Source organism: Macrosteles quadrilineatus, unplaced genomic scaffold (genome assembly GCF_028750875.1).
Source record: "Macrosteles quadrilineatus isolate MER2022 unplaced genomic scaffold, UCM_ALF_1.0 Scaffold_6__1_contigs__length_79288215, whole genome shotgun sequence".
NCBI lineage: Eukaryota > Metazoa > Arthropoda > Insecta > Hemiptera > Cicadellidae > Macrosteles > Macrosteles quadrilineatus.
The window spans coordinates 59,759,801-59,777,934 of record NW_026542599.1 but is presented as its reverse complement, the minus strand read 5'-3'; the positions used below and the strand labels follow the sequence as shown (position 1 = coordinate 59,777,934).

The window sequence follows — 18,134 nt, the reverse complement described above, 5'->3', positions numbered from 1 at the left end:
TACAAACGATTTAGCCAAGAACAACATTTATGGGACGGCAGGTGGCCGGATTTTATGAGATTTAAATGCAAAAAATGATATTCACCGGCGAAAACAAAAAATAAAATCCCGGGCATCGATTTTACGACCCGTCACCATCGAGTTTTCGCGGCCGAAAATATGGTTTCGGACGTGTTTGAGTTTGGCTGAGGGTGAATTAAATTTGTAAACAAACTGATTTGGGAAGGTGAAATTTTATGTGTACGCTTATTTTCTGAAGGAATGTAGTAGCAAAGAAGCAGAGTATTTTTTAGCGTATTGTTGTGAAACACTTTAACAGGACTGTAGTAAATGAATCACTGCGTTTGGACCGTCTATAGAGGCTTTTGATTCGTTTTGATGGACTGTCACCATCATCACTTGTTAATTTTTTGTATTTTTTTTTTGTATATACATTATAGACAAAAACACGCGGAATTTTTGCCTTTGTCTATACAAATGCAACAGCTTTTACATTTAAAACAAAGGCAGCATTTTGAAAAATACAATTATTGTGAATTTTAAAAATATTTACGGGTCAAATAAATCCTAAAGTATTCTCATGGCACCCTTTTTTGTTGGTATATTTAAGAACGATATATTTAAGAACTTATCGAGGTTGTTTCATTGAGAATGTTTGATTTTCGCCTTGAATCACACTCCTTAGTATCTTTTTTCCATATTCTATGCCGATATAAAAAGTGTACTGTAATTACATTAAGTTCTGTATTACAAGTTGTTTTCTTAAATAAAAATAATACACAAATGAAAGTTAAGTTAAGATTCGTCGTCGATCGTTTTCAGCATTGCTGTTACATTTTCGCCAGATGTCAAGGAATATTTAGACACATATTGACACCTCTTTAAAGGATGTAACACATTGCACAAGCCACATCGTGAGAGAAACACCTCCCGTTGTCAAGTATGTTGTTGAAAACGTGCAATGGAAATTTGTTTGGAGGGGAAAGGTATGACTAGGCCAGTCTGCGGTTTATGCAACTTTCTATCATTCTTTCGCAACTCGCAGTACAGCTTCAGTTGCAACGAGGACTGAATCGACATCGCTTACCAAATAAGTACAACTATATTCTATGTTTCCTTCCAGTAAGGTTGGTTTGGAAAATAGCCAAGTCACAGAACTTTGGGTGAGAAACTGGCTCTCAGATCATCTATATCGTATGGTTACTGCTCAAATAGTGAGCATTCGTGCTGGTTAGCGCCTTCCTTAATTCTAATAGACTGATTATCATATTATAAATTTGAAGCCTGTTTATGGCGATTTCCATGCCCTGTTTTGAATGGGCATTTATCCATCTTCGTTTAATGTTTAAAGATACTTAACTACTGGTATGTCAAAGCTAGCATTGAAATCGCATGGCCAATAAGCTTTTTGATCAGTTAAGAGCATGCGGATTCATTCACTTGCAGTCTTTCACAGATGCTTGTATAAGTAATTTTACCCTAACATTCCATTCACACTCCAAACTTTCTATCCATGAACTTGCAGTGTATTTAAATATGGAATTTCAGTTAACGGTAGCATTAGACAGAACTTGCAAGTTCATGCAATATGCGGAATAAACCATGTAAGATCAATTCATTAGAAACATTCCACGTCCTAAACGCATCAACAATTCATACTTACTGTGTCTATGAGAGACAGTACTTTAAAGTTCATTGTAGCATTTTTGGACACTTCTTAACAAATGCATTTGCATTCTCAACATCTATTGCAAGTTGAACGCGTTGACCACTTCTCAAGCTCGAGTTCGTCAACCTCTTAATGTGACGTATCTACTTCGAATCTGTCCGTGAATAGTACCATATCACTTGGGATCATCTTTACAACCAAGATGAAAATTCCGCGCCCACATCATTCTTGTGCAGCTGGATTTCCAGATAGCGATGACCTTGAACGTTCTTATCACTACAATCAGCTGGATGACCTTCAGACGATGATCGCTGCTGTCACGCCCATTCCCATGTATAATGTACGAGTACTACTGGGCCGGCCTCTACACAATGGATGTAAAAATGGCCTGAAATATTGAAGAAACTGAAGAAGAACCGACCTATTGGTTTTGAACTGTTCTTGGTCCAGATTTAGCGAAAATTTACTTTCATCTATTGATATGTTTTTTGTCATATACTGTATATTTCCTCTCACCCCCTTTTCAAGGCCTGTTCAATCCTCACGTGAATCTTTTGATTCAAAACTGGATGCAGATATTATCGTAAAATCCGTGGATTAGTCAGACTAAAGTTATTGGATTACCTGTTTTTATTTAAGTTTTAAGTTGATAAGTTAAATAAACGATATTTAAAATCTAGGCTATGCTCCCAAAAGTCTATGCTCGAGCTGTCCGAAAACTCCTGCCATCGTCGTAGCATGTCCTCTTGGGAAGTTGGTAAAACCAACTCCCAAAGTTGAACGTTCTGAATTGGGAGGGATGGTAGTGAATACGACACAGGCACGTTTGTCTGACCAGTAACTATCTAATCTTACCTCGAGTTGGACTAGAATCTCCTCGTAGACCATAATCCTGTTGATAAAATCGTCTTCTGCTGAGGGCCCGCCTGTTGGTTATCATTGTTAGGTTCCGAGTCCAGTCGATCTTGAATGTACTCCACGATCTTCACAAAGCTAGTCAAAGTTTGTATTCTAGTTTCAAGTTGTAGCTCTGCAAAGTATGTAGTATCAGTTGATCGTTGGAAATTACAAACATGTTTGAAAAGTTAAAGTAAATAGTTGTAAGAGAGTAAAAAAAGTTAAAGCAGGTAACCACACTCTGCTACCATATCGTTAAATCCATGGATTAGTTAAAGTTATTGGATTACCTGCTTCAATTTACTGTTGTAAGAGTTTAAGTTTGCTATCAAGTTCCTTTCTTTCACTAAGTTTACAATCAACCAAAAGTAAACAGAACAAAATGCAAACCACAGCTGTCTACAGACATTGCTGTAGCAACAGATATATCACACAAATTTGGTAATTATAACCATGAAACAGCTGGTTGAAGTATTTAGAACCAAAACTCATCACAATTTTCGGTCATCATGAAAATGAAATTCCCGATACACAAATTTTTATTCGTCGGCCTCTTAAAAATTGCGACAATGATTTGGTGATAGTTTTGTAAAATAGTTGTTTCAGTAACTTTCCCAAAAGAAAATCATCAATATTGTTCGGATGTTTACTTTGTTTTTGATCTGTTAACTCGTTAACTATTAAATTTACAACATTAAATGCATATTTTCACGAGTCGTTTCTCCAAAGACTTCATCGTGTTACAAGTGTTGCTGATTTAACTTGTTTGAATCTGATTCAGATAATGTCACACTAAAGATTACACAAACTATCCGATTAAATATAGTTTGTTCTTTAGCAATGTAACTGCGAATTAATGAGTTTAATTTTAATCTCTTAAAGTACAAATTTGCTCTAATACTCCTACAGTTGACTGATAAATTTACTTCCCATAATGATAGCACACACAAAATAGCTTATTTTATCTGTTAACTTATTTCAACACCTTTTTAACACTGCATCCTTGTCAACTACAGTAGTATCTATGGTATCTCTTACAATTACGATCCTTCTTTTACCGATTCAAACATAAAATAAACGTGAACAGTTTTTCATCCATCACTCTGGCAGAATTCTCTCTTCCCTCTGATACAACTTCGTCTACACTCGCGTTTGCTTTACATGGAGTAACCCGTAAGTAGCTAGTGTAGATGCAAGTCCGACCCAAAGTAAAAAGAAACCGACGGTAACTGGAGCGTCAACCTTGAGCTGAAATGCTGATTGACATGGGAAAATACCGCGCCTGCCTCCAGCTCTACCAGCCTACAGAGCTGCGCGGCGCGGCGCTGTGATATACTGATATACTGTTTTGTTATTTTACTGACCAATTCGTTATTTTAGGATATAAAATATTTATTCGATTGTTAAGTATTTTAAATGCCCTCCAAGGGAAACTATTAGTATAATTATTAGTATAAACTAGTGCACCTGTTGCTCGAATTCGATCAATTACAAACTATTGCAGGCGTTATTTCAAAACGAATAGCAGCCATTTCCTATGACTTGAGTCAACTCAAAGATAATGTAATCAATCACTTCACTCCAGTTATCGACACTGAAAACGAACTCACTCTGAAAACTATCGCTCTTGTGTGTATCATGTGTTTATTATGAACAGCTGTAATTAATACAAATTATTCGTCTGTTTTGAATCTTACAATCATAAATACATTGGGATTTTGATGGCCTGTGGGGAAAAGCCCGAGGACTTTTATGACAGGAATTGGTAAAAGGGTGCGTCTACACAAAAAATACTTAATTTTGACACATCGTTTGTAAAAATCCGTCCATTATTAACGGAGGAGTAGTGTTTCGTAGAAATCACCTTCACGTAAAGGACGAGGTTATCGGGTTTTAACTGTCGTCTCTAAACGTATACAGAGAGTCATACATGTCTAAGTAATCGTTCGTCATCTTGGCATTTAAAAGCATTTTGATCTTCAGGATATTTTAAAAGTGCGTCTATTGCAAGCTAAGCTTAGTTGCAAGCGTATACATACGTTTTCTTCATTACTTCATTGCTGGTAAGTTTGGGCCTTTCACGTTCATATTTTTTATGTTGGAGTTAGATACTTATGAAGGAGCTTGGATCATGTAGTTTTTTTATTGTGTGTAGTAATTTTGGTAATTCTGAGCTCAAGAGGCAACTTTAAAGAAATTCTAGGACGATATTAGACAATAGAGTAACCAATTGTCAATAGGGTACTGTCTGTGGTATGGGTAAAAATAAATACTACTGCTTCCTTTTCTCCTGAGTAGTTTTGGGGGTCATTTATTGCTTGTAAAACATGCTTATTTTACGAAATTGTCTGTACGGTAGATATCTGTGTTGATGATTCAACATTTTAAATATCAGGTTACACTTGTTTCTCCTGATGTGTGATTTTGTGATAAACTTCTTGACTCGAATTAGAAACAAATCGATGATTAGTACATGAAATCGACTGAGGATTTCAATGTCAAACAATAGAACAATAGAAATATCTGTACGTACAAGTATAGAAGGTGCATCCTTTTCTTATCTTCCGAATAGTGTATCCAGAAGTCCTGAGCTGAAAAGAGGATAGTATCTATACGCCTGTGCCATGTGTTCACCGAATGTACAATTTACTTTTTATTTGATACGTAACACCCTAACAAAATACATAATATGACGAGGCACATTTTTAATGTTTAACAAGTCGCAAAATGTGTAAAAGTCCACAATAAGGCAATTAATCAAAGCAAAGCCAATTAAAACCCAAATGACCACTCAATTGAGCTTGTATTTTAAATAGCACGGTTTTACACTCGCAACTTTCCGCTATTCCTAATGGGTGTTTGCTGTCATGTGTTAGTTCCCATACCTATAATGCCAACCATAAGTGTATTCTTCGGTCAAACATTTACGGATCTACGTACCGGATTCGGAATTCCTCCAAAATGAGCGGTGATGCCCGCCGCTTAACTTTAAAGCTTTTAGAAATTTACTACCGAAAGTGAATTTCCACTTTTGGTCGGTATGTAAGTGTTTAGCTACAGTGCATTAGTTGGGTTTTTAATCTTGCATACCAATCAGTTTGTGTCGTCTTGTTTGAAGGGATTTACTTATTTTTAGACATTCAAAAGTATATTGAATTACAATTGACATAATATTGTCTTTAATTAGCTTCCCTGTTGGTCAAATTGAACATTATGTTTAGTTTATGAACAGTTCCTGTAATCTATGTTTATCAATACAAAATCTTATGTTTTAAGTAATGCGAGGTTTAAAGTAAAAACATAAGAAGTTAAATTCAGTTTTATTTCTTACTCAACAGTTTTTACTGGTGTCAAACTGCAAAGGAAGGTTTTTCTTTAAGCCGTGTATAATCTTCAATGTCCTAATAAATTATATGCAAAGCTAATAGAGAAGAAAGAGAAATTCAATGGGAGCAAACTAAGAGAGCCAATCGGAGGCGTGCGAATTTTGAACCTCTTTGGATGAAAAATGTCTACAGCTGGTCCATCAAGCATCACTTCTTCAGTACAAATGGCAATGGTGTGTGTTCAAACTTTTAAGTGTGAATATTGTAATTTACAGAGTGAACTGCATTGTCAAATAATAAGAAAAAACTGGCAAATATTCCCCATAAAATACTTTTCAAATTGACGTTTGTCACACAATGCGTCCTTGCTAAAGAAACCAAGAGCCTCGGCGAGCCTACTGTTCACTGAAGGCTGATAGACATTTCTTGCATGTAATGCTGACCTATGTATTGATGGCTGCTATTAGGGTCATCCAAGACAGTGACAGCTACTCAGCAAGAGACTGTCTTGACCTCACCACCGATGTTTGGATAGTCTGAGCACTTTCACATTTCCTTTTCAGAAGTTTATGTGTTTAATTTACTTTATATGCCAATTGAAAATTACATCTTTATTGTTTTGCTATCAATATCTGAGTTGTTATTTTGCACCCTAAGTAAACAGAAGATGCCTGTTCGAGTCTGAAACAGTCAGGAATATTTTCGTGGTTGGAAACTAGAAAAAGTTTTCTTTGATAATTCGGCTCTTATTCAATGGTTTTGATTAAAGAAACAGCTGATATTAATTATTTTTGTCTATGATATTAGTCAGAAGCTACAAAAAGCTATGTTGTGAAAATATTTACTGTTATTTTGTGTTGCAGGTTCGTTGGTGCAATTAAATTATCAGTAAGATTGATCCATCGGTAAGTTCGATTTAAAATTTAAGTTTTAAATATCAAGAAAACTAGTTTTCACAGTTAAGCTCAACGAAGCAGACATTGTTCATTAATCTGTGCAATAACAATCACAAACTATAGATCATTGGTAGTCAGATAGTGGTTATGTCTCTCTTCTTATCTCAAAGTAGTTAGCTAGTAGTTAGTAGTCAATGATGTCTTCCACTTTATGGTCAGTCCAATTTGCAGTCAAGTGTAGATATACGTGAGGGAGAGGAGGTTCTAAGGGTGGGAGGGATTCTACTTTGCGATCAGTCCATGTTGCGGCCAAGTGTAGATAGATATACGTGAGGGAGAGGAGGTTCTAAGGGTGGGAGGGATTCCACTTTGCGATCAGTCCATGTTGCGGCCAAGTGTAGATAGATATACGTGAGGGAGAGGAGGTTATAAGGGTGGGAGGGATTCCACTTTGCGATCAGTCCATGTTGCGGTCAAGTGTAGATAGATATACGTGAGGGAGAGGAGGTTCTAAGGGTGGGAGGGATTCCACTTTGCGATCAGTCCATGTTGCGGCCAAGTGTAGATAGATATACGTGAGGGAGAGGAGGTTCTAAGGGTGGGAGGGATTCCACTTTGCGATCAGTCCATGTTGCGGTCAAGTGTAGATAGATATACGTGAGGGAGAGGAGGTTATAAGGGTGGGAGGGATTCCACTTTGCGATCAGTCCATGTTGCGGCCAAGTGTAGATAGATATACGTGAGGGAGAGGAGGTTCTAAGGGTGGGAGGGATTCCACTTTGCGATCAGTCCATGTTGCGGTCAAGTGTAGATAGATATACGTGAGGGAGAGGAGGTTATAAGGGTGGGAGGGTTTCCACTTTGCGATCAGTCCATGTTGCGGCCAAGTGTAGATAGATATACGTGAGGGAGAGGAGGTTATAAGGGTGGGAGGGTTTCCACTTTGCGATCAGTCCATGTTGCGGCCAAGTGTAGATAGATATACGTGAGGGAGAGGAGGTTATAAGGGTGGGAGGGTTTCCACTTTGCGATCAGTCCATGTTGCGGCCAAGTGTAGATAGATATACGTGAGGGAGAGGAGGTTATAAGGGTGGGAGGGATTCCACTTTGCGATCAGTCCATGTTGCGGCCAAGTGTAGATAGATATACGTGAGGGAGAGGAGGTTATAAGGGTGGGAGGGATTCCACTTTGCGATCAGTCCATGTTGCGGTCAAGTGTAGATAGATATACGTGAGGGAGAGGAGGTTCTAAGGGTGGGAGGGATTCCACTTTGCGATCAGTCCATGTTGCGGCCAAGTGTAGATAGATATACGTGAGGGAGAGGAGGTTCTAAGGGTGGGAGGGATTCCACTTTGCGATCAGTCCATGTTGCGGCCAAGTGTAGATAGATATACGTGAGGGAGAGGAGGTTATAAGGGTGGGAGGGTTTCCACTTTGCGATCAGTCCATGTTGCGGTCAAGTGTAGATAGATATACGTGAGGGAGAGGAGGTTATAAGGGTGGGAGGGTTTCCACTTTGCGATCAGTCCATGTTGCGGTCAAGTGTAGATAGATATACGTGAGGGAGAGGAGGTTATAAGGGTGGGAGGGTTTCTACTTTGCGATCAGTCCATGTTGCGGCCAAGTGTAGATAGATATACGTGAGGGAGAGGAGGTTCTAAGGGTGGGAGGGATTCCACTTTGCGATCAGTCCATGTTGCGGCCACGTGTAGATAGATATACGTGAGGGAGAGGAGGTTATAAGGGTGGGAGGGATTCCACTTTGCGATCAGTCCATGTTGCGGCCAAGTGTAGATAGATATACGTGAGGGAGAGGAGGTTCTAAGGGTGGGAGGGTTTCTACTTTGCGATCAGTCCATGTTGCGGCCAAGTGTAGATAGATATACGTGAGGGAGAGGAGGTTCTAAGGGTGGGAGGGTTTCCACTTTGCGATCAGTCCATGTTGCGGTCAAGTGTAGATAGATATACGTGAGGGAGAGGAGGTTCTAAGGGTGGGAGGGATTCCACTTTGCGATCAGTCCATGTTGCGGCCAAGTGTAGATAGATATACGTGAGGGAGAGGAGGTTCTAAGGGTGGGAGGGATTCCACTTTGCGATCAGTCCATGTTGCGGCCAAGTGTAGATAGATATACGTGAGGGAGAGGAGGTTCTAGGGGTGGGAGGGTTTCCACTTTGCGGTCAAGTGTAGGTATCACCGTACTCCTAGTAGTCATCTGGTAGTCGCTGTTCTCCCAGTAGCAGCTGAGCAGCAAGTCGAAGCGTTCGCACGTCTGCGCCATGTAATCATGAACCATTGATTGAAACGTTGCTCACGATTCCAGTCTGATTGTAGCGTTTATCCCTAAGTCAACTGTTTTCGTTTGATTTATTACCCAAATTCTGGTCTGGGTAAGGCCCTCCCCGCATACCAGTGTATCTTGGTCCGTTTAAACGGTTTGAAAACGATACTGGTTTGGAATGGATGATTAACTTGATGGATATAAGATTGATTCTAGGTGGCAAGAAAATAGCTAAGAGTAGACCAACGCGTTATGCTTTGTTATTTAGATATTTTAATTGTTTTAAATTTGGATTTCCTGAAACATGTAATTAGTTCTTACTAATGTAACTTATGAAGTACTATTGTAGATCTCTGTGAAACTTGGCTCGTTTATTTCTGGCTATAGATTTAGGAATTTACACAAATATGATTCAATCAAATTATTTACTAAAATTTGTTTAAAACTTTAATTTCATCGGTTTGCTCTACTTTCAAAAATGAGCTAATTACGAGCAAAAAACAGAAACTATAAATACAGTTTTTATCTTCGAGTTCTGTTAGTGCAGAGAACGTGAGTGTAAGAAGTTCAGAATAGAATATTAACGGAAAGATCAAGATCAAGATTAAGATTAATGGAAGATTATAGAGATTAGAGAATTAAGATTAGTTTGATTACAAGGTTAAGGTTAAGATTAGGAGGTTGGTTTTATCAAGTCTAATCATTGGTATTTTATAGCCTGTTAACAGTTCATTGTAGATACATCATAATTTCTCGATTTTCTCTATACACGAATAATATTTGAGGAGTTCTATCGTTTTTCCAAAGTCCGAAGTACAGCAAAATTATATCTTGAAGTATCCAAACATACTGCAAATAGACTTCTCACACCTCTTGTTTCTATTAAAAATACCCCCGTCGCAGCAAACCTGCATACTAAGCGAATTTCCATTCACCCGGCTTGATTTCTACTAAAATATTCCCTATAAATTTTCAGATTTATTTACTATTTAAATAACATTAATTTTAGTGAGCAGTTAGGTTTGCTGCTACGGGAAAGATGTTGAGGTGTGTTTTTTCAATTGAAATATTGATAGCTTAGTATGAAATAAGCCAAATTGCCAAATTTGATTGAAATATATCCATAAACAAGCAAACTAGAACAGTTTATTTATTCTCCATAAGAATAACATGGGAATTTTAAATTGGTTTACAATTTCTTTAATTTTCTCCGTAGTCAATGAACATTCAAAAAAACTTCAATATACTAAATTATTTGTTTTTTTAAGCTCTTCAAAATGGTCTAGAGAGAAATTTAGAAATTTAAAGTTTTTAGGGTCAAAAATGAGAAAAACCCATTTTTACCCCATAAAACTCCCCATAAACCCCTGATCCCATGGTCCGATTATGCTGGTTCGCGAACTCGTTTGAATAAATGTAGGTTTACACGTTTGTACCAAATTTCATCAAAATCGGATCAATTTTGCTCGAGTTATCGCGCTAACGGACACATATATAAATATATATATATATATATATATAAATATATATATATATATATGAATTTGAACGGATGGTGTTTTTGGCCTCTGGGGACCTCAAAACGAAAAAGTAAATCGGTCCCGGGTCTAGGTCTTACCATGAGACCTACGGTAATAGCTTATTCCCTATATGGGAAATTCGCTAACAGGAATTAATTTGTAAATTAAATTGGAATTGTGCTATCAGTTAGCCATAATACTAGTAAACAATCGTTTATAAACAGTAGATTACAGTAAGAAATAAATATTAAACTTCAAAACTCTCTTCAAGGACACCGGAATTACACATAAGAGAAAATTGTTTTTACCCGATCCATGAAGATGTAAAATCTTCTTAACGTAATGTGTGGCTTCTACTTAGCTACTTGCCCGAAAGAACGACTCAATGAAAAGAGCCGGAATATTATCGTCATTCCAGACGTAACTGCATCTGCTTCACGGATTATAGCGCAGAGTGCAATATGGATTAAACGATCTTATCGAGTATTTTCACTCACGGTTTTGTGTTCTAACTGGCCGACTTTCCACTTCACAGCACAACCGTGTAAATAATGTGACAGGTGAACAAAGTAACTAAACTCGTTCCTTCCATGGAACTGAATCACTTTTTAAGATTCGGATAACTACTAGAATATATCGATCAAAAAATGGTTCGTAGAAATTTTTACAGCTGTTCGTGTATTTTTAAGCTCTATGGGATACTCAGCAACCTTGGGTCATTTATGCAATCAACTTCATGCAATATGATTCAAACATGAACTAAAGATCAGTGAAGAGAAAATGAGATTAAGATCAAGATGAGAAGATACGTTACTTGTCCGGAAAATAGGTGTTTACCGTACGAGTATGTAAACATATTTTGAACGAGTGACGTACAGTACTATATTTCTCGTAATGCAACCATAAACTAACCTAAAAATATATACCACTGCCCCAGCATACCTGCAGACTAAGCGAACTTCCATTTACTTTATGGATTTCTACAATAAATAAAGTTATAAAAAATTTCTGATTTTTTCCCTATTAATTAATATACCGTGTTTGGCGAGGCCAAAAACCTCCTTAAGTTTTAATGGCTTGATAAGTAAGTAAGTAAGTTAAACGTTATGTTTATTGTGTACTTAAGTTTGCCGCTTCAGGGTAGGCAATACAAGTTATATCAGAGAGTTTGTTAATAGATTAATACATATGAAATAACTCAATTTGCCAAATTTTATCATAATGTAATCTATTCATAAAGAATCACACACACTTCACCAGGTTACTTGTCGACCATAAGAATAACATGGGGATTTTAAACAGTATTTTGTTTTCTCTGAGGCATTTAGTGAGTTTTGACTCTTGAGATGAAATAGTATAATAGATTAAACATACTCTTTCATATATTTATCATCTTTATGGATCAACCGATTATTTTACTAAATCTATAAAAAAAGTACAAAAATCTTTTTGTAAACTACCCTCTCATATTTTTGGTGTTGTTTACGATATGATATAGTAATCAAACGTTAAAGGGTAACAAATAAAATTAATAAACTACACCTTATTTTGATTACAGTACACTCAAAAGAACATGATCCCCCCAATTTCGACAACAGAATGTAGTACCTAGTATCAAAAGTAAATGGTAGTATCCAACCTATCGCTTTGTAGTAGACTTGTATTTATTTGTAGACAATGATAATTTGTTTTTGTTTTTTTACACGGATGTGAACCTTGTATTTTTTTCTCGAAGTGAGAACTAAAATATTTTTCACTTGCAGCGTTTCGTGAGTGTGCATTGATTTCGAACCTTTCGTTTCTTCTAGGTGACGCTTCCAGGCGCTTTTTTCTGTTTTCCTAGGTTCTGGCAGTTATTACGTTGTAAAATGGAAATGGGAGTTTTTGTACACTTTACGATTCAAGGCTAGGATTCGTGACATTGATTGTATTCCTTATTTCGTAAACTTCTTTGAACACATTCCTCAGAGTATTTTTATAATTGAATTTAAATAGCAACTAATCTTTGAAATATCAAAAACAAAATTGTTGATGAATAATTTAGTAAGTATATGTAACCTCTCAGTAAAGAAAAAAGGCTAATTCAAGTTTGGAATTGATGTAAGGCCTACGTAAAATACTCATCGTAGAGAAGTTGTATACATTTAATTTTAAGCCAAGATAATCGTAGTAATTAAGATAAAAGCTTGGATAAAAAGATATCGATAGAGAGGTCAACTAAACTAATCTAAAGCAAACAAAAATCAAAACTTTTATTCTGCCACAAAACGCTCAATAATCTAAATCGCCAATAGAAGCCCAAAAACTTTCACTCCCCTCTTAGTTATTCACCAAAACAAAGACGCCAGAAAATTTATGGGCGCATTAGCAATTAAACGTCTGCCGGATAAGTGAAGCGGTAGTGTGGATAATTAGGGGGACAGGGGCGGTCTGGGGGGGGGGCGTGGGAGAGGTAACGGACGCATTGATCTTACAACCAGTCCACGAGAGCCAACCAGTGGTCGCAACCGAGAAACCGTGGCCTGTGGTCGCAACCGAGACACCGTGGCCGGTGGTCGCAACCGAGACACCGTGGCCGGTGGTCGCAACCGAGACACCGTGGCCGGTGGTCGCAACCGAGACACCGTGGCCGGTGGTCGCAACCGAGACACCGTGGCCAGTGGTCGCAACCGAGACACCGTGGCCGGTGGTCGCAACCGAGACACCGTGGCCGGTGGTCGCAACCGAGACACCGTGGCCGGTGGTCGCAACCGAGACACCGTGGCCGGTGGTCGCAACCGAGACACCGTGGCCGGTGGTCGCAACCGAGACACCGTGGCCGGTGGTCGCAACCGAGACACCGTGGCCGGTGGTCGCAACCGAGACACCGTGGCCGGTGGTCGCAACCGAGACACCGTGGCCGGTGGTCGCAACCGAGACACCGTGGCCGGTGGTCGCAACCGAGACACCGTGGCCGGTGGTCGCAACCGAGACACCGTGGCCTGTGGTCGCAACCGAGACACCGTGGCCGGTGGTCGCAACCAAGACACCGTGGCCGGTGGTCGCAACCGAGACACCGTGGCCTGTGGTCGCAACCGAGACACCGTGGCCTGTGGTCGCAACCGAGACACCGTGGCCGGTGGTCGCAACCGAGACACCGTGGCCGGTGGTCGCAACCGAGACACAGTGGCCAGTGGTCGCAACCGAGACACAGTGGCCGGTGGTCGCAACCGAGACACCGAGGCCAGTGATCGCAACCGAGACACCGTGGCCGGTGGTCGCAACCGAGACACCGAGGCCAGTGGTCGCAACCGAGACACCGTGGCCTGTGGTCGCAACCGAGACACCGTGGCCGGTGGTCGCAACCGAGACACCGTGGCCTGTGGTCGCAACCGAGACACCGTGGCCGGTGGTCGCAACCGAGACACCGTGGCCTGTGGTCGCAACCGAGACACAGTGGCCGGTGGTCGCAACCAAGACACCGTGGCCGGTGGTCGCAACCGAGACACCGTGGCCGGTGGTCGCAACCGAGACACCGTGGCCGGTGGTCGCAACCGAGACACCGTGGCCGGTGGTCGCAACCGAGACACCGTGGCCTGTGGTCGCAACCGAGACACCGTGGCCGGTGGTCGCAACCGAGACACCGTGGCCTGTGGTCGCAACCGAGACACCGTGGCCTGTGGTCGCAACCGAGACACCGTGGCCGGTGGTCGCAACCGAGACACCGTGGCCGGTGGTCGCAACCGAGACACCGTGGCCTGTGGTCGCAACCGAGACACCGTGGCCGGTGGTCGCAACCGAGACACAGTGGCCGGTGGTCGCAACCGAGACACCGTGGCCTGTGGTCGCAACCGAGACACCGTGGCCGGTGGTCGCAACCGAGACACCGTGGCCTGTGGTCGCAACCGAGACACCGTGGCCGGTGGTCGCAACCGAGACACCGTGGCCGGTGGTCGCAACCGAGACACCGTGGCCTGTGGTCGCAACCGAGACACCGTGGCCGGTGGTCGCAACCGAGACACCGTGGCCTGTGGTCGCAACCGAGACACCGTGGCCGGTGGTCGCAACCGAGACACCGTGGCCGGTGGTCGCAACCGAGACACCGTGGCCGGTGGTCGCAACCGAGACACCGTGGCCTGTGGTCGCAACCGAGACACCGTGGCCGGTGGTCGCAACCGAGACACCGTGGCCGGTGGTCGCCACCGAGACACCGTGGCCAGTGGTCACAACCGAGACACAGTGGTCGCAACCGAGACACCGTGGCCGGTGGTCGCACCCGAGACACCGTGGCCGGTGGTCGCACCCGAGACACCGTGGCCGGTGGTCGCAACCGAGACACCGTGGCCGGTGGTCGCAACAGAGACACCGAGGCCAGTGATCGCAACCGAGACACCGTGGCCGGTGGTCGCAACCGAGACACCGTGGCCGGTGGTCGCAACAGAGACACCGAGGCCAGTGATCGCAACCGAGACACCGTGGCCGGTGGTCGCAACCGAGACACCGTGGCCGGTGGTCGCACCCGAGACACCGTGGCCGGTGGTCGCACCCGAGACACCGTGGCCTGTGGTCGCAACCGAGACACCGTGGCCGGTGGTCGCACCCGAGACACCGTGGCCGGTGGTCGCACCCGAGACACCGTGGCCGGTGGTCGCAACCGAGACACCGTGGCCGGTGGTCGCAACCGAGACACAGTGGCCGGTGGTCGCAACCGAGACACCGAGGCCAGTGATCGCAACCGAGACACCGTGGCCGGTGGTCGCAACCGAGACACCGAGGCCAGTGGTCGCAACCGAGACACCGTGGCCTGTGGTCGCAACCGAGACACCGTGGCCGGTGGTCGCAACCGAGACACCGAGGCCAGTGATCGCAACCGAGACACCGTGGCCGGTGGTCGCAACCGAGACACCGTGGCCGGTGGTCGCAACCGAGACACCGTGGCCGGTGGTCGCAACCGAGACACAGTGGCCAGTGGTCGCAACCGAGACACAGTGGCCGGTGGTCGCAACCAAAACATTCTTAAGGTAGTTAGTTGGTACAATGTATATATATATATATATGATTATATGAAGGTCTATTTAAATATTTATCATCATATTTTACATTAACCGTTCTTAATACAGCTTACAGCAATCTTTAATACATTTACCGCGTCTAAATGAAAACGGGAATGCGGATTGGTTATGAGCGAGATGACTTGAAAAACAAGAGAACAATTGAGAACGGAGGGGCAATTACTGGGGAGCAGTTATGACTAGCGGTATTTCTATTGACGATAAAACACTGGAAATGAGCAAGAGGCGCGCTCCTACATAACGGAAACTTGGGCAAACAAACAAACACAGGTAAACCACTTGGAGTTTGTTTTCGTTTCATCACCTCAAACACACGGTGCCGGCTTTTTAACACCAGGCACGGTAGTGGTTAGAACATGTAAGTTAAATAGTTCTCGGTATTCTTTAAAATGAAGTCTCCACCTTAAATAATGTGATTGTAAGATGTCCTAAAATGTGCAAATAAATTGTAAGAAAAATGATCAAACACCCAAAATATGAAACGCTTTCAAAACACCTCCACAACAGGCAACCACTAAACGTCGGTTCCACGTCTTTATGTCCTGAAAATACGGCATAAGGGCAGCGCGCTACAAATAATCTGAAAACAGGCGAAACCTTCCTGGTCATAAAAGTGACGTTATAATCTGCACCGAGATTCGGTTGTCACAACGTTATATTGCCCTCTTGGACCTGAACCCTCCTGTGGTGATTTTAGTGACCGTGGAGTCGAGGAGGATAAGCGAAAAGAAAGACCGCCAAAATATGATCTTTGAAATGCAACTCTGGGACCAGCTGATTGGTGAACATCCACTCATCCCAGGACGCGTCAAGTCACGAAATGAGTAAAGTTTTTGGTGTAAGTGGTCACAATCACTGGCACTAATGAGAACATTAGGTGAGTGACTGTAGTGTACAAGGGCCCCGGTCCAGACTACACTATACAGCACTCTTTTGTAACGTATCATCGATTATGTAACTTGAAGCTCTCATACGGGATCTTCCTGCCAAACGATCCGCTGAAATAAGTGGAAGCTTTGAACAAATAGTACGTTGTCGAAATTGTCTACCAGTCGTAACACTGCTCTGTATGAAAGGCCTTGTGTCACCCATCGATCTCTATTAATACATCATCGTGTATGTTAGCAAATATCCCATATAAGCTATTACCGTCATTGTAAGATCTTGACCCGGAATCGATTTTCTTTTTCATTTTGAGGTCCCCAGAGGCTAAAACACCATCCGTTCAAACTCGTTTTCACAAGTAAATTCATCCGATTGTAAGGAAATATGGTACAAACGTCTAAACCTACGTTTATTTGAACAAGTTCGCTAACCAGCATTATCGGACTATGGGGACAGGGTAAATATTGGTTTTCCCCATATTGATTCTCAAAACATAAAATTTGCAATTTTTTCTAATCCATTTGGCATATTATGAGTATTTAAAAACTGGTTGCTGTTGTTGCTTTATTTGCAGATGGTGGGTTGTTGTTCGAGGAGAACGTTTAAAACAATAAAACAATGGAAATTTCATTTGTTAAACATCGTAAATAAGTTAAAGTTTTATGCAGACCAAATGGAAAAATATTTTGCTGCTTCTAACACATCCCAAGAACTAAATAACTTAACTAAGCTAAAAAAGTAATACCCGGAAAACACTTAATTACAGCATCCTTCTTTCCAATCCAAAACGCACCAACATAACTCGAAATCGAAAACCCATAGGACATTGTAACTCGTCCAGATAAAATCTCGTTAAACAAGAAGCTCGTTACGATCGTTCTATAAATCGCAATCGAGCCGAGTATATTCGCCTGTCGTACGTCACGCCTCGTCCGTCGTCCGTCGTCCGTCGTTCGTCAGTCGGGACCGCGGTTGTATTTCTACGACTTCATCAGCTGGTGGTCATTAGTTGTCGATAAAGCGCAGCCGAAACTACCGAAGATCTGCCAATTAGTATGCCGTAGGACAGAAATACAACCGTTATAAACTAACACTACTTTATTGGGGGCGAAACGTATAAATCGACGGTGGCCCCTGGGCGAAATATGGAGCACATCAAAAATTACATTTTTAAAGCATTATGGCCTTAATTAAAATAGCCGGGTCCCGTGATATGTGTTATGGACGCTGCATTTGCATTCGCGAAACCCGGGGAACGGTCGGCGACGTTAACGGCGCGGGTAGGCTGTTTGTTGCGCGATTTATTCCAAGTGTTCTTCACTTTCGTACCAGGAATATGTTCGCTTACTTTGTGTAATTAGTAGATGTTGTACACATGAAACATGTGTGCTGTAAATGTGTGTGGTGATGGGAAATGTATAATCGTATTTTTCTTATTCAGTATTCATTGGCCCATTTTGACGACCCTTGAAGTCTTTTAACAATGATCAACATCTCATTTTGTAGCTTATATTTAATTGCCAATTACGAAAAAACCTCACAGTATATGTACATCTTTTCTGAAATTGAAAGGACACAAAACATAGATTCAAACGTAGTTTGTTTTGGAA

The 18,134-nt window shown here is 41.8% G+C and overlaps 1 protein-coding gene across 2 annotated transcripts in view; it reads left to right on the top strand.

Moving 5' to 3' along the window:
- LOC128996641 (protein limb expression 1 homolog) overlaps positions 1 to 18,134 on the top strand; it is a 110,452-nt gene that overhangs the window by 22,300 nt on the left and 70,018 nt on the right. Inside the window, exon 1 of one of the 2 annotated variants that reach the window (XM_054422061.1) lies at positions 6,726 to 6,797. The exons of the other annotated variant lie outside the window; for it this stretch is intronic. The gene's annotated coding sequence lies outside the window, so the exon portion shown is untranslated. Of the gene's footprint in view, positions 1 to 6,725; positions 6,798 to 18,134 lie in introns of those variants that run through there. 2 annotated transcript variants of the gene reach the window in all.